Source organism: Pongo pygmaeus, chromosome 11 (genome assembly GCF_028885625.2).
Source record: "Pongo pygmaeus isolate AG05252 chromosome 11, NHGRI_mPonPyg2-v2.0_pri, whole genome shotgun sequence".
Taxonomy (NCBI): Eukaryota; Metazoa; Chordata; class Mammalia; order Primates; family Hominidae; genus Pongo; species Pongo pygmaeus.
In genome coordinates this window covers 50,350,556-50,374,206 of record NC_072384.2, presented here as the reverse complement: position 1 = coordinate 50,374,206, position 23,651 = coordinate 50,350,556, and the positions used below count along the sequence as shown (strand labels likewise).

Below are 23,651 nucleotides of genomic sequence, written 5' to 3'. Positions count from 1 at the left end.
CATATTTAAGATTATGTCCTCTTGATAAATTGATCCCTTCATCATTATGAAAAAAAAAAACCCACTCACTTTCTCTGGTAATACTCTTTGTCTCACAAATACTTTTGATAATAATATAGCTAGCTGGAAGTTTCCTTTGATTGATGACATACTGGTGTATCTTTTCCCATCCTTATACATTTAACCTATTCTTGTTTTTATATTTAAAGTGAACTTCTTGTAAGCACCGTACAGTTGAGTCTTACTTTCTTATCCAACCTGACAAAATCTCCTTTGAATTGGAGGTGCTTAAGTCCCTTAGATTTTATGTGATTATTCATATGGTTGGGTTTTTAGAAATTTAATTTAATTTAAATTTTTTTTAGAAACAGAGTGTCACTTTGTTACCCAGCCTGTAGTGCATCAACATGATGATAGTTTACCATAACCTTGAACTCCAGAGCTCAAGTGATCCTCTTGCCTCAACCTCCCAAGTAGCTAGGACTATAGATGTGTGCCACTGGGCCCCACTAACTTTTTATTTTTTAGTTTTTGTAGAGATGAGATCTTGCTATGTTGCCCAGGCTGGTCTTGAACTCCTGGGCTCAAGCGATCTTCCCAGTTCGGCCTCCCAAAGTTCTAAAGGATTACAGCATGAACTAACATGCTTAGCCTTCTTTTTAAATTGAAAAATGTATGGGATATATGAAAAATTTTTTACATGTATATAATGTGTAGTAATCAAGTCAGGGTATTTAGGGTGTCCATCACCTAAGTGCAATACATTTTTAAAAATATATTCATTCTACTCTGCTATCAGACATTGAATATATTCTATCTTACTGTATGTTTGTACCCTTTAGCCCACCTCTCTTCATCTTCTTCCCTCCCCTTCACTCATCTGTCCCAGTCTCTGTTGTGTATTTTTCTAGTCCCTACCTTCTTGTGCTCAAGTATTTTAGCTCTCACGTATATGTGAAAACATAAGATATGTCTGTTTGTTCCTGGCTTAGTTCACTTAAGAGAATGACCTCCAGTTCCATCCATGGTGCTGCAAATGACAAGATTTTGTTCATTTTTATGGCTGAATAGTATTCCAGTGTGTACATATACTACATTTTCTTTATACATTCATCAGTTGATGGACACTTAAGTTGATTTCATATCTTTGCTATTGTGAATAGTGCTGCAATAATCATGTGAGTGCAGGTATTCCTTTGATATATTGCTTTATTTTCCTTTAGGTAGATATCCAGTGGTGGGATTGCTAGATTGAATGCTATTTTCAGTTTTTTAAAGAAATCTCAGTGCTGTTTTCCATAGTGGCTCTCCTAGTTTACATTCCCATCAATGGTGTATAAGTGTTCTATATGTTTGGGTCTCACTCTATTACTACTATTTGTTTTCTGTTTGTTTCATTGTTATTTATTATTGTTTCCTTTTTCTCCTGCCTTTTTTGAATTTTTAAAATAATTTAGTCTTGTTTGTTGGCTTATTAGATACAATTTTTTTGGTGTTAATTTAGTGGATAATTTAAGACATAGTGTACATCTTTAACTTACTAATTAAATTATTAATGTTATATTAATTTATGTATAGTATAATAAACTTGTAAAATTATATTTCTCTTTCTCCCGTCCTGGCTTTTATGCACTGTTGTCATACATTGCACTCCATATGTGTAAAAATCTTGTAATATTTGCTTATTATTTTGCTTTAAACAGTTAATGATTTCTTAGAGATTTAAATAATAAAAATAGTTTTTATATTTACCTGTGTAGACACATTCATGGTGCTCTTCATTTCTTTGCGTAGATCCAGGTTTCTTTTCAGTATTTTTCTTTTGCTTAAAGGATTTTTTTTTTTTTTTGAGATGGAGTTTCGCTCTTGTTGCCCAGGCTGGAGTGCAATGGCATGATCTCAGCTCACTGCAACCTCCACTTCCTGCTTTCAAGTGATTCTCTTGCCTCAGCCTCCCGAGTAGTTGGGATTACAGGTGCTCACCACCATGCCCGGCTAATTTTTTGTATTTTTTGTATAGATGGGGTTTCACCATGTTGGCCAGGCTGGTCTTGAACTCCTGACCTCAGGTGATCCACCCACCTCGGCCTCCCTAAGTGCTAAGATTACAGGTATGAGCCATTGCACCAGTCCAGGATTTTCTTAAATTTTTCTTGTAATGTCAGTTTGCTGTGATGAATTCTTTCAGTTTTTGTAAGTCTGAAAGAGTCCTTATTTTGCTTTCTTTACTGAAGAATATTTTTTGCTGAATAAAGAATTATAGGTTGTCACTTTATTTTTCTTTCACTACTTTACATATGATAGTCCATTGTTTTCTAGCTTGCATTGTTTTAAAAATATCTGCTATTATCTTGATCTTTGTTCTACTGTATATAATGTCTTTTTTATCTGGTTGCTTTTTAGATTTTCTCTTTGTCATGGATTCTAAGGGATTTGATTATTTTGTGTTTTTGGCTAGTTTTCTTTATATTTGTGAGGCCTGGGGTTTATTCAGATTCTGTGAGTTTATAATTTTTATCAAATTTGAAAAAAATTTCATCAATTATTTCTTCAACATTTTTATATCTCTCTCCCCAACACATTAGTGATATATATATAAAATAGGCCACATAAGGGATTTTTTTCTTCTGTGTTTCATTTTAGAGAGCTTATATTGTTGTGTATCTATGATGACTACTCTTTTTTTCTGTAATGTTTAATTTTCCAATAATCTAATCCAGTGTACTTTTTCAACTAAAACTTAATAACTAGAATTTTTTTTTTATTATTATACTTTAGGTTTTATGGTACATGTGCGCAATGTGCAGGTTAGTTACATATGTATACATGTGCCATGCTGGTGCACTCAAACAAAACTATAGATTGAATACAATCCCATTTAAAATGTGTGTGTTTGTGTGTGTGTGTGTGTGTGTGTGAATATAAATGTGAAGGTTCTGGAATAGCTAAGATACTTAAAAGATTTCAATAAACAAAGTACATATTCTACCAAATATAAAACCTTTTAAAGATATTATAATTAAGTGAGTATGACGTCAGTGGAGAATAAGAAAGCAGATTTCAGGGCCCACAAATCAATCCAGGGATACAGGGATGTTTGGGTTTTTTTTTTTTTTTTTAAATAAATAATGGGGGAGGAACCAAGATGGCCGAATAGGAACAGCTCCGGTCTACAGCTCCCAGCATGAGCGATGCAGAAGACGGGTGATTTCTGCATTTCCATCTGAGGTACCATGTTCATCTCACTAGGGAGTGCCAGACAGTGGGCGCAGGTCAGTGGGTGAGTGCACCGTGCGCCAGCCGAAGCAGGGGCGAGGCATTGCCTCACTCAGGAAGCGCAAGGGGTCAGGGAGTTCCCTTTCCAGGGGTGACAGACGGCACCTGGAAAATCGTGCCACTCCCACCCGAATACTGTGCTTTTCCGACGGGCTTAGGAAACGGTGCCCCAGGAGATTATAGCCCGCACCTGGCTCAGAGGGTCCTACGCCCACGGAGTCTCGCTGATTGCTAGCACAGCAGACTGAGATCAAACAGCAAGGCGGCAGCGAGGCTGGGGGAGGGGCACCCGCCATTGCCCAGGCTCGCTTAGGTAAACAAAGCAGCCGAGAAGCTTGAACTGGGTGGAGCCCACCACAGCTCAAGGAGGCCTGCCTGCCTCTGTAGGCTCCACCTCTGGGGGCAGGGCACAGACAAACAAAAAGACAGCAGTAACCTCTGTAGACTTAAATGTCCCTGTCTGACAGCTTTGAGGAGAGCAGTGGTTCTCCCAGCACGCAGCTGGAGATCTGAGAAGGGGCAGACTGCCTCCTCAAGTGGGTCCCTGACCCCTGACCCCCGAGCAGCCTAACTGGGAGGCACCCCCCAGCAGGGGCAGACTGACACCTCACACGGCCGGCCAGGTACTCCAACAGACCTGCAGCTGAAGGTCCTGTCTGTTAGAAGGAAAACTAACAGAAAGGACATCCACACCAAAAACCCATCTGTACATCGCCATCATCAAAGACCAAAAGTAGATAAAACCACAAAGATGGGGAAAAAACAGAGCAGAAAAACTGGAAACTCTAAAAAGCAGAGTACCTCTCCTCCTCCAAAGGAACGCAGTTCCTCACCAGCAATGGAACAAAGCTGGACGGAGAATGACTTTGACGAGCTGAGAGAAGAAGGCTTCAGATGATCAAATTACTCCGAGCTACGGGAGGATATTCAAACCAAAGGCAAAGAAGTTGAAAACTTTGAAAAAAATTTAGAAGAATGTATAACTAGAATAACCAATACAGAGAAGTGCTTAAAGGAGCTGACGGAGCTGAAAACCAAGGCTCGAGAACTACGTGAAGAATGCAGAAGCCTCAGGAGCCGATGCGATCAAATGGAAGAAAGGGTATCAGCCCTGGAAGATGAAATGAATGAAATGAAGCGAGAAGGGAAGTTTAGAGAAAAAAGAATAAAAAGAAACGAGCAAAGCCTCCAAGAAATGTGGGACTATGTGAAAAGACCAAATCTACGTCTGATTGGTGTACCTGAAAGTGACGGGGAGAATGGAAACAAGTTGGAAAACACTGCAGGATATCATCCAGGAGAACTTCCCCAATCTAGCAAGGCAGGCCAACATTCAGATTCAGGAAATACAGAGAACACCAAAAAGATACTCCTCAAGAAGAGCAACTCCAAGACACATAATTGTCAGATTCTCCAAAGTTGAAATGAAGGAAAAAATGTTAAGGGCAGCCAGAGAGAAAGGTCGGGTTACTATCAAAGGGAAGCCCATCAGACTAACAGCGGATCTCTCGGCAGAAACCCTACAAGCCAGAAGAGAGTGGGGGCCAATATTCAACATTCTTAAAGAAAAGAATTTTCAACCCAGAATTTCATATCCTGCCAAACTAAGCTTCATAAGTGAAGGAGAAATAAAATACTTTACAGACAAGCAAATGCTGAGAGATTTTGTCACCACCAGGCCTGCCCTAAAAGAGCTCCTGAAGGAAGCGCTAAAACATGGAAAGGCACAACCGGTACCAGCCACTGCAAAATCATGCCAAAATGTAAAGACCATCAAGACTAGGAAGAGACTGCATCAACTAACAAGCAAAATAACCAGCTAACATCATAATGACAGGATCAAATTCACACATAACAATATTAACTTTAAATGTAAATGGACTAAATGCTCCAATTAAAAGACACAGACTGGCAAACTGGATAAAGACTCAAGACCCATCAGTGTGCTGTATTCAGGAAACTCATCTCACGTGCAGAGACACACATAGGCTCAAAATAAAATGATACAGGAAGATCTACCAAGCAAATGGAAAACAAAAAAAGGCAGGGGTTGCAATCCTAGTCTCTGATAAAACAGACTTTAAACCAACAAAGATCAAAAGAGACAAAGAAGGCCATTACATAATGGTAAAGGGATTAATTCAACAAGAATAGCTAACTATCCTAAATATATATGCACCCAATACAGGAGCACCCAGATTCATAAAGCAAGTCCTGAGTGACCTACAAAGAGACTTAGACTCCCACACATTAATAATGGGAGATTTTAACACCCCACTGTCAACATTAGACAGATCAACGAGACAGAAAGTCAACAAGGATACCCAGGAATTGAACTCAGCTCTGCACCAAGCAGACCTAATAGACATCTACAGAACTCTCCACCCCAAATCAAAAGAATTTATATTTTTTTCAGCACCACACCACACCTATTCCAAAATTGACCACATACTTGGAAGTAAAGCTCTCCTCAGTAAATGTAAAAGAACAGAAATTATAACAAACTATCTCTCAGATCACACTGCAATCAAGCTAGAACTCAGGATTAAGAATCTCACTCAAAACCGCTGAACTACATGGAAACTGAACAACCTGCTCCTGAATGACTACTGGGTACATAACGAAATGAAGGCAGAAATAAAGATGTTCTTCGAAACCAACAAGAACCAAGACACAACATACCAGAATCTCTGGGATGCATTCAAATCAGTGTGTAGAGGGAAATTTATAGCACTAAATGCCCACAAGAGAAAGCAGGAAAGATCCAAAACTGACACCCTAACATCACAATTAAAAGAACTAGAAAAGCAAGAGTAAACACATTCAAAAGCTAGCAGAAGGCAAGAAATAACTAAAATCAGAGCAGAACTGAAGGAAATAGAGACACAAAAAGCCCTTCAAAAAATTAATGAATCCAGGAGCTTGTTTTTTGAAAGGATCAACAAAATTGATAGACTGCTAGCAAGATTAATAAAGAAAAAAAGAGAGAAGAATCAAATAGATGCAATAAAAAATGATAAAGGGGATATCACCACCGGTCCCACAGAAATACAAACTACCATCAGAGAATACTACAAACACCTCTACGCAAATAAACTAGAAAATCTAGAAGAAATGGATAAATTCCTCAACACATACACCCTCCCAAGACTAAACCAGGAAGAAGTTGAATCTCTGAATAGACCAATAACAGGAGCTGAAATTGTGGCAATAATCAACAACCAAAAAAAGTCCAGGACCAGATGGGTTCACAGCCGAATTCTACCAGAGGTACAATGAGGAACTGGTACCATTCCTTCTGAAACTATTCCAATCAATAGAAAAAGAGGGAATCCTCCCTACCTCATTTTATGAGGCCAGTATCATCCTGATACCAAAGCCTGGCAGAGACACAACAAAAAAAGAGAATTTTAGAATTTTAGACCAATATCCTTGATGAACATTGATGCAAAAATCCTCAATAAAATACTGGCAAACAGAATCCAGCAGCACATCAAAAAGCTTATCCACCATGATCAAGTGGGCTTCATCCCTGGGATGCAAGGCTGGTTCAATATACGCAAATCAATAAATGTAATCCAGCATATAAACAGAACCAAAGACAAAAACCACATGATTATCTCAATAGATGCAGAAAAGGCCTTTGACAAAATTCAACAACCCTTCATGCTAAAAACTCTCAATAAATTAGGTATTGATGGGACGTATCTCAAAATAATAAGAGCTATCTGTGACAAACCCACAGCTAATATCATACTGAATGGGCAAAAACTGGAAGCATTCCCTTTGAAAACTGGCACAAGACAGGGATGCCCTCTCTCACCACTTCTATTCAACATAGTGTTGGAAGTTCTGGCCAGGGCAATTAGGCAGGAGAAGGAAATAAAGGGTATTCAATTAAGAAAAGGGGAAGTCAAATTGTCCCTGTTTGCAGATGACATGATTGTGTATCTAGAAAACCCCATCGTCTCAGCCCAAAATCTCCTTAAGCTGATAAGCAACTTCAGCAAAGTCTCAGGATATAAAATCAATGTACAAAAATCAAAAGCATTCTTATACATCAATAACAGACAAACAGAGAGCCAAATCATGAGTGAGCTCCCATTCACAATTGCTTCAAAGAGAATAAAATACCTAGGAATCCAACTTACAAGGGATGTGAAGGACCTCTTCAAGGAGAACTACAAACCACTGCTCAAGGAAATAAAAGAGGATACAAACAAATGGAAGAACATTCCATGCTCATGGGTAGGAAGAATCAATATCGTGAAAATGGCCATACTACCCAAGGTAATTTATAGATTCAGTGCCATCCCCATCAAGCTACCAATGACTTTCTTCACAGAATTGGAAAAAACTACTTTAAAGTTCATATGGAACCAAAAAAGAGCCTGCATCGCCAAGTTAATCCTAAGCCAAAGAACTAAGCTGGAGGCATCACACTACCTGACTTCAAACTATACTACAAGGCTACAGTAACCAAAACAGCATGGTACTGGTACCAAAACAGAGATATAGATCAATGGAACAGAACAGAGCCATCAGAAATAATGCCACATATCTACAACTATCTGATCTTTGACAAACCTGAGAAAACAAGCAATGGGGAAAGGATTCCCTATTTAATAAATGGTGCTGGGAAAACTGGCTAGCCATATGGAGAAAGCTGAAACTGGATCCCTTCCTTACACCTTATACAAAAATCAATTCAAGATGGATTAAAGACTTAAACGTTAGACCTAAAACCATAAAAACCCTAGAAGAAAACCTAGGCATTACCATTCAGGACATAGGCGTGGGCAAGGACTTCATGTCTAAAACACCAAAAGCAATGGCAACAAAAACCAAAATTGACAAATGGGATCCAATTAAACTAAAGAGCTTCTGCACAGCAAAGGAAACTACCATCAGAGTGAACAGGCAACCTATAAAATGGGAGAAAATTTTCGCAACCTACTCATCTGACAAAGGGCTAATATCCAGAATCTACAATGAACTCCAACAAATTTACAAGAAAAAAACAAACAACCCCATCAAAAAGTGGGCGAAGGACATGAACAGACACTTCTCAAAAGAAGACATTTATGCAGCCAAAAAACACATGAAAAAATGCTCACCATCACTGGCCATCAGAGAAATGCAAATCAAAACCACAATGAGATACCATCTCACACCAGTTAGAATGGCAATCATTAAAAAGTCAGGAAACAACAGGTGCTGGAGAGGATGTGGAGAAATAGGAACACTTTTACACTGTTGGTGGGACTGTAAACTAGTTCACCCCTTGTGGAAGTCAGTGTGGCGATTCCTCAGGGATCTAGAGCTAGAAATTCCATTCGACCCAGTCATCCCATTGCTGGGTATATACGCAAAAGACTATAAATCATGTTGCTATAAAGACACATGCACACGTATGTTTATTGCGGCATTATTCACAATAGCAAAGACTTGGAACCAACCCAAATGTCCAACAATGATAGACTGGATTAAGAAAATGTGGCACGTATACACCATGGAATACTATGCAGCCATAAAAAATGATGAGTTCATGTCCTTTGTAGGGACATGGATGAAATTGGAAATCATCATTCTCCGTAAACTATCGCAAGAACAAAAAACCAAACACCGCATATTCTCACTCATAGGTGGGAATTGAACAATGAGAACACATGGACACAGGAAGGGGAACATCACACTTCGGTGACTGTTGCGGGGTGGGGGGAGGGGGGAGGGATAGCATTGGGAGATATACCTAATGCTAGATGACGAGTTAGTGGGTGCAGTGCACCAGCATGGCACATGTATACATATGTAACTTACCTGCACATTGCACACATGTACCATAAAACCTAAAGTATAATAATAATAATAATAATAAAATAAAAAGTAAAAAAATAAAGAATGGCACTGAAAAGCTATGGAAAAAGATGACTTCTTTGTTAAAAGGTGTTGGATATCCATACTGGAAAATAAAACTAGACATCTATAAATCATCATACATTGAAGTCAATTATAAAATCATATATTTATATATAAAAGGCAAAACAATCTTTTGAAAAATAAAATAGGAGAATATCTTCATAATTTTAAAGTAGAAAAGTAGTTTTTAAGACCAAAAGAAAAAAATAGAGAAGCAGCATCAACCATAAAGGAAAAACTGGATTACATTAAAATAGTTTACTTAAAATACATCACAATAAAAGTGAAATGCAACCCACACAGTGGAGAAACAATTCAGGGCTGGGCCTGGTGGCTCATGTCTGTAATCATAGACTTTGGGAGGCAGGGGCGGGAGGATCGCTTGAACCCAGGAGTTCGAGGCCAGCCTGGGCAACATGGCAAAACCCTCTCTCTACAAAAAATTAGCCAGGTATGGTGGCATGTGTCTGTGGTCCCAGCTACTCGGGGCTGAGAGGGTTGCTCAAGCCCAGGAGGTGAAGGCTGCAGTAAGCCATGATTGCAACACTGTGCTCCAGCCTGGGTGACGGAGCAAGATCTTGTCATCCCCACCAAAAAAATTTGGAATACATAAATAATTTCTATTAAAAATTAATGAGAATAAAACAGAAAACCCCAAGGAAAAACAGTCAAAAGATTTAAACAGTAAATCCATAAAAGAGGAAATTCAGAGAGTCATTAAACATATACAAAGTGCTTAGCCTCATTTGTCATCCAGCAAGTATAAATTGTACCCCAGTGAGACACCACTACACAACCACAAGAATAACAAAAATTATATATATATATATAAAATTATATTTGTGTGTGTGTGTATGTGTGCGTACGTACTTCAAGTATTAGGAAGAATGTGGAACAACTAAGACTTACGTTATGGGTGGCAAAATAAATTGGCACAATAAGTTTTGAAAATAGTTTAGCATTATAAACTAAGCTAAAGATACGTAACCAGTCATAATTAAGCTTTAGTTTGTAAGATGTGCAATTACTTGGTAAAATAAAACATGAAAATAATTTACAGCACCATTAATGTACAGGTTATCTCTGAGGGTGGGAGGGAGGGAGGAAGGGAGTTGTGATAAGAATGTATCTTGTGGTCATATTTATTTCTTGGTCTACATGGTAGTTACATCAATACTTTCTCTGCATTGTTGTCTCATGTGCTTCTTTGTATGTGTGAATATTTTACAGTAAAAATTTAAATGAAAGTAAATATATCTAATAAAGAAAGACAAATGTTAACTCTATTAAAATGTTTATACAAGAAAGAATATTGTTTAATATAAATTTTGTCAGTACTATAATCAAAATATTTTGATTTAATAAAAATATATCTATTTAGAGAAGAATATAGGGGAATTATGAGTTAGGATAATGCTCTAAGATAACTAACTTCTTTTCTTCTATAAAAGAAAGTTAATGCTTGATGTCTAATGTTGAAAAAATAAAGAAATATCAATATAAATCTTATATCCAAATATAAAGGTAAGACCAAAAAGAAACAACTAAGAGAATTGAAAGTTGTTGTTCCTGAGAAACAAGACTTGGTAAAAAGATGGAGTTAGGAAAGGTATTGTCTTCTTTTTCTTGGTAGGGTTGGTAATTAGCTTTATGGTTTAAATAAACTTACTAAATGATCTGTGCTTTACTTAGTACAGATAAAATAGTTAAAAAAATAGTAGAGTAAACAGTATTTGAGCAAAAACCCTTTTCTGGGGACAGTATAGTACAGCCCCTTTTGCTCATTGCCTGAGCCATCAGCTGTTATGGTCTGAATGTTTGTGTTCTCCCAAAATTTGTATGTTGAAATCCTAACCCCCAAAGTGATGGTATTAAGAGATGGGGCCTTTGGGAGGTGATTAGGTCATGAGGGTGGAGCCCTCATGAATGAAATTAGTATCCTTAAAAAAGGCCCAGAGAGCTTGTTTTCCCCTTCCACCATGTGAAGATGCAGCTAGAAGGCACCATCTACGAAGGGGAAGGCCCTCACAAGACACCAAATCTGCCAGCACCTTGATCTTGGACGCCTCAGCCTCCAGAACTATGAGCAATACATTTCTCTATAAGAAATTCAAGCAATAAAGTTGTCTATTAAGTTTACTCAGTCTAAAGGATTTTGTGATAGCAGCCCATATGGACAAATGTAGCAAAGGATTCAATTCATAAAAAACATGACCAGTCATGAGTAAAAACAAGTAGTAACTACAGAGCAAAATATGTGTGTATGTTTAGTTTTTAAAATATAAAACTGTTTCCAAGCTGGAAAGTGCTATAGTAAAACAGTGTCCTAACATATCATGGTGTATTAAGTGTGTGCACATACACACATGCATATACAAACACACACATGTAATCTTTCTTTTTTTAAAATTTGAAACTAGAGATTTTCTGACTATTAGGAGTCTGTATTAAGCTGGGTGCAGTGGCTTACGCCTGTAACCCCAGCACTTTGGGAGGCCGAGGCGGGCGGATCATCTGAGGTCGGGAGTTCGAGACCAGCCTAACCAACATGGAGAAACCCTGTCTCTACTAAAAACACAAAAATTAGCCCGGCGTGGTGGTGCATGCCTGTAATCCCAGCTACTAGGGAGGCTGAGGCAGGAGAATTGCTTGAACCCAGGAGGTGGAGGTTGCGGTGAGCTGAGACCATGCCATTGCACTCTAGCCTGGGCAACAAGAGTGAAACTTTGTCTCAAAAATAAAAATAAAAATAAAAATAAAAAAAGGAGTCTGGATTAACTTGCCTCAAACTCCAATTTTAGGATCTGTGGCAATTCAAGGCTTCCCCACATATTAGCCCTTTATGTCTTCACAATGCTTTATCTGTGTGCAAAGTATATTTCATTCCTCCTTCAGTGTTTTCCTCCAAAAAGCCAATCATACCCCAAATTCAAAATGTCTCTGAAGGAAGAAGTCATAATAAATGATATCATTCCTTCTCACTCCTCACTTGGTCTTCTGCCATCTCATTGGCTCCACTTCTCCAGCTCTATTACTTGCCAACCTCCAGCTACCTTCAGCCTGATGCTCCTTATCATCTGAAACTCACTTTAAAAGTGTAGTACAGGCTCTCAAGCCAACTGCTTCTCTTGGGCAGTGGAGGTAGGTGGGGTAAGGTAGCAGTGGGTGTGGGGGTGGTCCTTGCCAGCTGGGCTTGTCTTCTTAGTCCTCTTAGAATTCTGGAACATAAAATTTTCTCCACCTTATTACATATATGTATATATTATTTATTTATACCTGCAAGATATAAAATTGAAGATTTCCTTACTATATTACAGACACTTTATATTGATGTTATCCCATCTTATTAGTGTTTACGAGTGTGAAGAGTAAATAATTTGTATCTTGTTATTTAATATACATTTTCCTGATACCTAGTAAGGCTGAATATTTTAAAAGGTATATTTACTGTCGATTTGTGTTTCTTTTGTGAATTGCTCTTTTATAACTTGTGCTCGTATTTCTATTGAGTTTTTTGTCTTTCTCTTATATAAATATAGAAATAGGCACTCGTTACGTGTTTTGAATATTAAACCTTAGTCTGTTGTATATGTTGGAAATACACACACTCACATATATATGCATATATACACACACACATATATATGTGTGTCTATATATACTTACATACATATATATATTTATGTACTTTCTGCTATTTAACTTTTGTTGTAGAGTTTATTCCTGAATAGACAATTTAAACTTTTAAGTAGTTGGTTTTGGTAGACTTTCTTTCTAGTTTCTTGGCTTTTTTCTCAATATTCTTCCTAATCCCAGGGTGATATAAAAATTATACTATACTTACTGCTAGTAATTTTATTGTTTTAAGGTTTATATCTATAATTCACGTGGAATGTAGTCATTGATTCACATTTCTATGCTATAAAATAGGAATAACTTCCTCCCAGATGTATAGCTATTTGACAGGATATTTACCAAATAATCAATTTCCCCCCCCACCATTTAAAAAGTCCTCTATATCATGCATTAAATTTATATATATGTGTGTGTGTTTGTTTACACACACATCTGTTTTGTGACTTTGATCAATTTTGCACATTGATCTCACAGGATTTCATTGGAACTAGAGGAGAAATGGAAATCAGCCAGAGAACCTGAGCAAATGAAAGATAGGACTTGAGGAGGAATGAGAGGTTTTTGTTAGCATTTTAATTAAAAAAATGTTGAACTATGTGAATATGTTACAAATTTTAAAAAATTAAAAATATAAGCTGCATAGTCAATAAAGTTTCAGTGTTGCTTTGGATATTTTTTTTCTCTAATGTTTACTTTTATTTTAAATTTCTTCTTGATTACTTCAGAATTATTCCTTTAAAACAGATGGGTGTGCCTATATGTTTTACAATGTTACATTTGAACATGGGGAGTTATCACAAATATATATGTTTCAAAGTCATTGTTTAGATTCCTGATATTCATTCATTAATAACTTTCAGATTTTGAAGGAGTGAAATATTTTTAGGGTAATTAGCTTGGCATAGTCAAGAAAGAATATTGCTGGAATTATTTGGTGTGGCTTTGGCTTTTCATATATGCTTTTTCATTTGCATGTTGCCTCTGGGGAATTAATGTTTGACTGCTCTAGGTTTGACCCACTCAACATGGGCCATCTGGGAGAAGAGTTTCGCTAGTCATTCATTCAGTGACTGAAACATGGCAAGAGATTGAAAGCAAAGAAACACAGGGATAGATTTACTTTGGGTCTCTTACATAGATCTGACCCAGACTGAAGAATCTCCAAATATGCAGTGAACTCTGCTATTATAAAAATAATCAGTTTCCTAATTTCTGAATCATTTTCCATATATATATATATGCATGTATATATAGTATACACACACCACCCCCCCAAGTATATATATACACATACAAAAAGAACCCCTGGGTTCTGCATGTACTTCATAATATCTTAATTTATAATTTTTTGTTGTTGTTGTTGTTGTTTTTTGAGTTGGAGTCTCACTCTGACGCCCAGGCTGGAGTGCAGTGGCGCAATCTCGGCTCACTGCAAGCTCCGTCTCCTGGGTTCATGCCATTCTCCTGCCTCAGCCTCCTGAGTAGCTGGGACCACAGGCGCCCACCACCAAGCCCGGCTAATTTTTTGTATTTTTAGTAGAGACGGGGTTTCACCATGTTAGCCAGGATGGTCTCGATCTCCTGACCTCGTGATCCACCCGCCTCAGCCTCCCAAAGTGCTGGGATTACAGGCATGAGCCACCGCGCCTGGCCAATTTATAATGTTTTGTATTTAATAAAATTTTTATTTGGGAATAAAACATTATATAATTACTATGTCACAGCTTGATATTACTTGTCTAAATGCTGCCTCTTATATAGTGAACATTAGTTTCAGATAGGCAGATGATCTGTACTGTAGCTATTCATGGAAAATATTGCTTATCAAACTAGAACTTACCCTGCTACCTGCTCTAGTAAAATTTAGCTAGAAAATGTGATTTGGAGAAGAGTTTTAAAAAGACAAAAATGAGTTTCAAAAGAGAGTGGGAATTTCTGTGAAAATTTAAGAAAAAGAAGAGTTAATTTAATAACTTATTTTAAATCTTCTTTACTTCAATAATGCTTAATGATCATCTTCTCTTTTCTAATATGTAGAGGTGAATCTGCAATTTCTTTTAGCCATATTTGTCCAACCTTAAAGTTTTAGGTTTTTGGCTTGCAAACTCTTAATGGCTGGAACATATCTATGGAAATCATTTCTCTTTCTACTTCATTTAACTAATATCTATTCTGTTGATAATAAATGTTGCAAATAACTATAATTCTATTACCTAGAAAGACAGAGGGCCCTAAGATTACTCTAAATTTTTTAGGCACCTCAACATTTATATAGTATCTATACAGTGGTAAAACTATTGAATGTTTGACATAATTTTTTATTATTGTTAACTCTTTTTCACATTAGTTTTTTTGTTTGTTTGTTTGCTTGTTCCGTTAGATTAAACACTGTTTATTATAACAATGGTGCTGACTTCCTGTTCTACTCCTTTCTTTAGGTAGGCCCAGTAAGAGCAGGCCACCTTCCACAGGGCACTCTAAGAGTACACTTCTGTCTTTTCCCAGACCCAGGCAATGATGCTGAGGAGCGGACCAGGTGGAATGGATGTGTAGCTACATGACTTATTTATTTATTTATTTATTTATTTATTTATTTAGAGATGGAGTCTCGCTCTTGTCGCCCAAGCTGGAGTGCAGTGGCACGATCTCGGCTCAGTGCAACCTCTGCCTCCTGGGTTCAAGTGATTCTTCTGCCTCAGCCTCTTGAGTAGCTGGGATTACAGGTGCACACCAACATGCCTGGCTAATTTTTGTGTTTTTAGTAGAGACGGGGTTTCACCATGTTGGCCAGGCTGGTCTCGAACTCCTGACCTAATGATCCACCTGCCTCGGCCTCTCAAAGTGCTGGGATTACAGGCATGAGCCACCACACCCAGCCACTATGTGACTTATTACCCAACTAACCGCTCAATGGTCATGGGAGAACCTCTGTGGCAGTAGTACTCAAAAGCCCTCTGGAATGTTCAGGCTTATAGTAACCTTGTAATATATACTAGATTTTTTTCTGTTAGTACCTCTTGATCTGCCTCACAGAATCTTCCCAAATTCTTCCCACCTTTCTGTCAAGGCATAGAAAACTAGACCAGTTGAGATTCTACCTCTAATTACCTTTTGTTTTATTTTATTTTATTTATTTTTTACTTATTTTAATTATTATTATTATTTTTTGAGACAGTCTCACACTATCGCCAGGGCTGGAGTGCAATGGTGCGATCTCAGCTCACTGCAACCTCCGCCTCCCAGGTTCAAGCAATTCTCCTGCCTCAGTCTCCTGAGTAGCTGGGATTACAGGCACCTGCCACCACGCCCAGCTAATTTTTTGCATTTTTGGTAGAGACAGGGTTTCACTATGTTGGCCAGGCTGGTCTCGAACTCCTGACCTCGTGATCCACTTGCCTCAGCCTTCCAAAGTGCTGGGATTACAGGCATGAGCCACTGCACCCAGCCTTTTGTTTTATTTTTAAGTGGAGTCTTTCCTTTGATTAACATCAGTGGGAATCACACTGCTTGAACTTTGAGAGTAGAGCATACATAATTCTGTCTGTTTTGACGTTTTCTTCCATTTGGTTAAACTGCAACTATAATAAATTTGGTTCTCACCTAATTTTTGAAAGGGCAGCTTGGTGCAGTTTCCCCATCTTTATTTTGTCTGTCTCTCCATAAGTTATCTCCCTGGCAGCATTCCTCTAAAATCACTGGTTTCACCAACTCTTTTTACATTGCATCCTGACACCTGCACTTCCTCCATTGCTTATATTCTTCCCCTGAGTTTTAGTGTCTTTTCGGCACCTTCATCTTTATTGTCTTACTTTCTGTTAAGGGAAATCCTACTCTGTTCAAGTCCTAGCCTATTCATGTCTCCTTCATGAATTCTTCTTTAATAATTAAATCATTCTATAGCCCTTCCCATCTCAATTCTAAAAGCAGTGACTCTTTTAGCTTCCTCTGGTTATTTTGTTCATTTGATCACTTGTAAGACATGTGAATATAGTGACCTGAACATTACTTGTATTTTTTTCCCATGTAAGGAGATGACAGGAAGTAGGGAGAGCACAAGCGCCACCAGTGGCTCCTTGTGGCTCTTCATTCTGCCGTCCATGTGGTCTGGTTCTCTACTTCATGATATAAGGTGCTGCTATAGTTCCAGGAAGAAAAAGGAAGGCCATAAACAGTCAGCCTACTTTTAAAAAATTAATTTTAAAATTTTTCCTAGGGCAGTCTTAGGTTGAGGAGGGAGGTACAGAGATTTCCTATATATCCCCTGTCCCCACACGTGGCCTCCCTCATTAGCAACATCCCCACCACAGGGGTACATTTGTGACAACTGATGACCTACATTAACTATCATTATCACCCAAAGTCCACAGTTTACATTAGCGCTCAGTCTTCGTGGTGTACGTTCTATGGGTTTAGACAAATGTATACTGACATAGATCCACCATTATAATGTCATAAGGAGTATTTTTACTCTGCTGAAAACCTCCTATGCTCTACATATTCATCCCTCCCTCCCCGCAACCCCTAGCAACGCTGATCTTTTTACTGTCTCCATAGTTTTGCTTTTTCAAAGATGTCATATAGTTATAATTATACAGCCTTTTCAGATTGCTTTCACTTAGTAATAAACATTTAAGATTCCTACATATATTTTTATGGCTTGATATCTCATTTCTTTTTAGCACAGAATAATACTCCATTGTCTGGATATAACACAGTTTATTTATTGATTTATCTACTTATGTAAAACCTAAGATTATCTTAGTTGCTTTCAAGTTTTAGCAATTATAAATAAACATCAGAGTGCAGGTTTTTGTGTAGACTTCAGTTTTCAACTCCATTTGATAAATACCAAGGAATATGATTGCTAGATCATATGGGTGAATATGTTTAGTTTTGTAAGAAACTGCCAAACTGTCTTCCAATGTGGCTATACCATTTTGTATTCTACCAGAAATGGAGTTTCTGTTGCTCCATGTCTTTACCAGCATTTGGTGTTATCAGTGTTCCAGATTTTGGCCATTCCAATAGGCATATAGTAGTATATCATCATTGTTTTAATTTGCCTTTCCCTGATAACATATGATGTGGAGCATCTTTTCATATGCTTATTTGTCATCTGTATATCTTCTTGAGTGCGGTGTTTGTTAAGGTCTTTAGTTCATTTTCTCGTCAGGTAATTTATTGTATCTTAAGACTTCTTTGTATATTTTAGATAATAGTCTTTTATTAGGTTTCTTTTCCAAATATTTTCTCCCAATATGTGGCTTGCCTTCTCATTCTCTTGACATTGTCTTTCACAGAGCAGAACGTTTTTAATTTTAATAAAGTCCAACTCATCAATTCTTTCTTTAATGTGATATCTAAAAAGTCATCACCATCCCCAAGATCATCTATGTTTCTTCTTATGTTTCCTTGTATTTTTAAGAGCTGCCCAATGTGGGGCCACCATTTTCTGCAAGGGAAACTGGGAAATATAATTTTAAGACTTTCATGTCACTGCTTTCCCTAGGGATTCTGGCAGTAGGGAAGAAGAGAAGCTGCAGCTACATGGAAATGGAAGCCTCATGTACATTCATGTGTCATAGGGACTGAGGCAAGCGCCTTTTTTGCTTTCCTGAGCTGTAGTGAGGTAAGTAAACTGTAAATTTTTGACAAATCTAGATGCACCCCTTAGGCAGGAAGAGTATTTCCTTTTTACTTTGTCTTATACTCTTTATTATTTTTCTAGAAATAGGTAGAAAAATTAAAAAATTTAAAAATATATAAAAGATAAAAATAAATGCAAAACTGTTTATAAACACAATGTTCTGTTGAACAAAACAATTACTATAGGTTTATTTGGAATTTGATGCTAGGCTCCTTGATTATAATATTCAACACTTGTCCAGTAAATACTCTTTGCCATGGCATACAATTCTGGTTCTATATAACATATAGATGTTTCGATATTTATCCTAAATTTGCAAGCTTTGGGAGCTATTAATGCAGTGGTTGGTTAACCTTAGTAAACTGGCCCTGTATTCTTAGAATTTAAACAAACAATGTGCATGATAAATATTTGCTACTATTTGTGATGCTGTTGTAGATGGCCATTGAGAGCATTTCTGCTTTAACTGAAGGGTGTTTTCCTACTTTTGTCATACACAAAGCAAGCCTCCTTTTGTTTCCTGATCACAGCTCTAATTTTCCCTGCTGGATGAATTCAGCAAGTGGAGAATCTGGAGGATTTAACATTAGCAGAATCTACAAAGCGCCAGAGGGGCACAAAACCTGCACAGGGAACATTTGCTCTTCAGGCTTGGCAGTGTGGTTGCCACAGCTACCAAAGCTGCTGATTTCTCTGCTTCATGTTCACGTGGGAAGAGAAGCTCTCAAGGTGACAGGGCCCTTATTATATAACTGACATTGCAATTCATTTGCTTTGATATTCACATTTTAACCTACCATACCTAGTCCTAAATAGGACTTTTCTTTGGGAATACTCAGCTAGGTGGGGGATAGGTAGACTAAATTTTATACAACCAGGATTACAGATCATAGGGTGAATGAATCTTTAATTATTTCTCCTTGGACTTTGATGCCTGTTCGTACCTTGACTTGAGTTGGTGTCGGGGCTGAATCGCTTCATCTATCACAAAGAGAATATAAGAACCATTGATTCATATATATCTATGTGTATGTATGTGTGTGTGTGTGTGTGTGTATGTGTATGCACACGTACATGCACACACTATATGGGTCAATTTAAAAATAGCAACTAAGATAAAATCACATCAGCCCAACTCCTTGGCAAAGTTAAACATCTGTGTATAATTAACTGACTAATCATTCTGAAGCCTTAAGGTTCTGCACTTTGTTTAACAATCTTTAAGCACTAACTATAAAATATTAATTGCAGATGAATTAATTTGGCATTGCTTAAGACCAAATCACATACATAATATAATTGACATATGACACTCTCTAGGAGACATTGCACAGTGAATCACATATAAGAATATGTTAACAGTTTATATATTTCCATTTTTTATAAGTATGTGTTATCAATGATAAATAAGTCTCTCAATTCCTCCACTTACTTGTCCCCAATTTCAGTTTTAAAGAGAATGTGAGGTGAGTTTTGTATCTTCCCTTTGACAGAATGTCATTATCAACAGCAAAACACAGTTCTCAGGTTAAGAAGGAGCAGCTGAAGCACCATTTAAGGTATTTGAATTTTGATGTTGTTGTTGCTAAAAGAAAGCATGCGGTTTTTTAATAGCTTCAAATTTGGAGAGGTGGCATGGTATAATTCTCCTTTGTTTAAATTTTTAACAATCATTAGTTTGCCTCTCAAAAGTTTTGGTGTAAACATTGTTAAACATAGTATACATTATACTAGATGTTGTGTTTTATTCTCAGCAACCTTTTCATCTGTCTTGCCCCAAAGACCTTCAGTTTTCTTTGGGGGATCCTTGTGGGAACAAAGAAGCTAAATTTAATCCCAGTATCAAAGGTGAATAATGTGATTCAGGCTAAATCAATCAGAGCCTTCTGTTCCTCTGGCCACAGTAACTAATTTAACAATTTAGCATGGAAATTTAGTCAATCCGATCAGTATGAATATTAAGACTTACTTTGGAATGCTAGGGCAAAGGTGCTTCCTGCTCATTTGAATAGTGTAGGATTGTATTTCCTAATCCAGTTGATTTCAGACTTGTCTGTGTGACTTACTTTGGTCAATGACATGTATAAGGAAGTGATGTATGCCATATGTGAGTAGGAGTTTTAAGAACCATCATGTATTACCTCCATCCATGTTCATCTTTCTCCTAAGCCATAACACTAGCAATGACTCAGGTAGGGGATTCTCCATTAGCTTGAGTCCTGGAAAAAGACTGTGTGAAACAATGCCAGAGTTGACCTGCAATGGAAATGTACAATGAATTGAAATTAATTTTTTCATTGGTATAAGCCGTTGAGATGTGGGAGTTGTTTTTCTGCAGCACAACTTAGCCCAAATGGTAAGGTGTTGGACATGATGCTGGAAATTGCTGCTGCCATTCTTGCCGCATGAAGTCAGCCAAATAAAACAAAGCTGATGTACGAAGAAAGCAGAGTCAAATTATACACAAAGACAGACAGAATTCTGATGATGATATCACAAACCTACATACACTACAGTTGTAATCTGTATTTAAGTAAATCCATATACTTGCTTTATTACTTTAACCAATTTAGCTGGGTTTTCTGTTACTTGCAGCCAAAGCAAACTAATTGCCTTACATAGCATACCATAAGTTCCACTTTGTTTTCTTACACCATACATCTGAAATAGCCTTGAAACCAGCCCATGCAATGTAAATAATAAGGTCCTGAAAGTTGCCAGCTAGATCAATGTTGACAAAGGAAAGAGGCCACTCAATAGGCAAACTTATTATAAAAGCAGATGGATGCCAGATAAACACTGTGGAAGATTACTATCCTAGTAATAAGATTCTAATTATTTCTTTAAGGATACGTGAAGAGTTTGCACTTTTCAAAATAATTTCTGTTTAACATGTATGAACATGGGTGGCTGAGATGGGAGGATTGCTTGAGCAGGGGAGGCAGAGGTTGCAGTGAGCCAAGATCATGCCATTGCACTCCAGCCTGGGTGACAGAACACGATACTGTCTCAAAATTTAAAAAAGTATGAACAAAGATCTCTAAGGAGAAAAGCTGGGGAGAAGGCACCAGAGATCATAAAGTGATATTGTAAAAGACTTTGACCAAATTCCCACCAAGGGTCTAAAATGCTACTATAACACTAGCTGATCAATCACTGGACTTTTTATTTTTTCTCCATTAAAAAAAAAAATGAAGAAACCTATGACAAATAAGTCACCATAAATATATGCACCCCTTTCCATAAGCAATATATATCACACATAACAACAAATGAAACATGTAACACTCACAAAGTTGCTTTGAGGGTTTCCCTTGGAAGAGGGAGCCACCTGTGCTCTAAGCTGCTACTCAAGAGCAAAGAGGATCTTCCCAGTACACCCCCTGAAATGGCTGAATGGAGTTACAGTTGGGCCTCACCATGGCCAATTTTTTCTGTTGCAAGCAAGGTTATTGCTAAGGTCAGAATGCTTTCACTCGTTGAAACAGTCATCAGTTTATGGAAAAAACTTTCGTGTCTACCCCCAAAATGTAAATGGCCATTTGAAAGCAGTACATCTTACCAAGAAGAGGGCTGGAAGCAATAACTAAATAGTTATATTCTTAGTTATAAAGCAACAATGAAGCAGCAACAACAAAAATTTAAAACACAGTCTTTGTGTATTGAAGCTTATATCTCATTTTTATTTCATCTTATTTATTTTAAATGTTTGAATAGGGAATACTCTTGCATGATTAAATATGCAATACAAAATGGTATGCAGTAAAAAGTTTTGCTCCCACCTTTACCCTCATCAGCTCATCAGCCCCATTTTCCTCTGTACCAGTGGGTAACCCTATTATTAATTATGAGTATCCTTCCAGAATTCCTTTAGGCACAACCATGTAAATGCATGCATATATTGTTGTTTTCTCTCTTTCTCACACAACATGTAGCATATTATGGATTGTTCTCTATTTTGCTATTTTTGCTTAAGGATATATCTTGGAGATCTTTCTTTATCAATACATCAAGAGCTTTGTCATTTTTTCTTACATCTGCATAGAATTTCACATTATAGACGTATGGTAATTTAACCAGCTCTCTATTGATAGGGAGTTGGTTTATTTCCAATTTTTTACTATTACATACAGTATTTTTGATAAATAACTTTTACTTATGTTGCTTCATATATGTTTATTGGTTATTTTCAGAGAAATGAAATAAAGCTAAGCCCTAAAAAGAGAATCAACCTCAATTCTGACAAAATTCTAGTCAGAGGGCTCACTAGGGTTATTTTAATGACCTAAAATTACTAAGTTTTTCACTATCCATCTCATTTAGTCAAGAAAAGTAGCTTTCAGTTATAAATATATGCAAGCTACCCAGACACTTGGAAAAAAGGGACATCTAATATGCTGTCTTTTATGTCACTATTTAATAATATGTTGTCTTGTATATACCCATATAGCTACGTAGGACCTCTGCAGAAATGTTACTTCCCGATAAGAGTTATAGAAATAAGGGTCATGCTGTAAGAGCCATGTAAATATTATACAAAAGTCCTAGAAGATTTTTGGCCTTCTCATCTTGGCCTCCATTTCAAATCAGCAACCTGATTCTGAGGACTTGTCTTCTGAATTGATTCCCGTGTGCATTCCTTCCTTTATTTTCCTGTTTCCACCAGCTCCATTCTCCAAAATGGCTGCTCTGTCATTCATGCCCTTTTATTCTGAAGGGGAGAAAAAAATTCATTTTTATTTTATATATATTTTTCTGCTGCTCACTTAAGATTCGTTGGCTGGGACCCTGTAAATTAGACTGAGAAAAAACAGATTAGCAAGCAAAGAACAAACAAACTTATTAATGTGTGCATAGTACACACACACGGGAGTATTCAATGATGAGTAATTCAAAGGGGTGGTGAGAATTTGAGCTGATATATCATCTTTAAAAATGATAAAATTGTAGGGAAGTGACAAAAATAAGGAAAAGAACTTTGAGCTTCTAGGACATAAATCATGGGATGGCATATATATAGGGATATATGGGGATAACGGTAGATAAGGCTAGTTAGTAAAGTTTGTGATGTAGAATTTTCTGGTGTGGTATCAGGGCTGGTGAGTGTCTAGACATGGTGTCGCATATGTTAACTTCTGTTCTTCCTGGAAGAGAGGGGAAAGGCACCTTTGCA

At 37.3% G+C, this 23,651-nt stretch overlaps 1 long non-coding RNA gene across 1 annotated transcript in view; it reads left to right on the top strand.

Moving 5' to 3' along the window:
* LOC134737685 (uncharacterized) overlaps positions 1–23,651 on the top strand; it is a 286,300-nt gene that overhangs the window by 104,455 nt on the left and 158,194 nt on the right. The window contains exon 6 of the long non-coding RNA XR_010122811.1: positions 18,341–18,460. This is a non-coding gene — a long non-coding RNA (uncharacterized LOC134737685). The remainder of the gene's footprint in view (positions 1–18,340; positions 18,461–23,651) is intronic.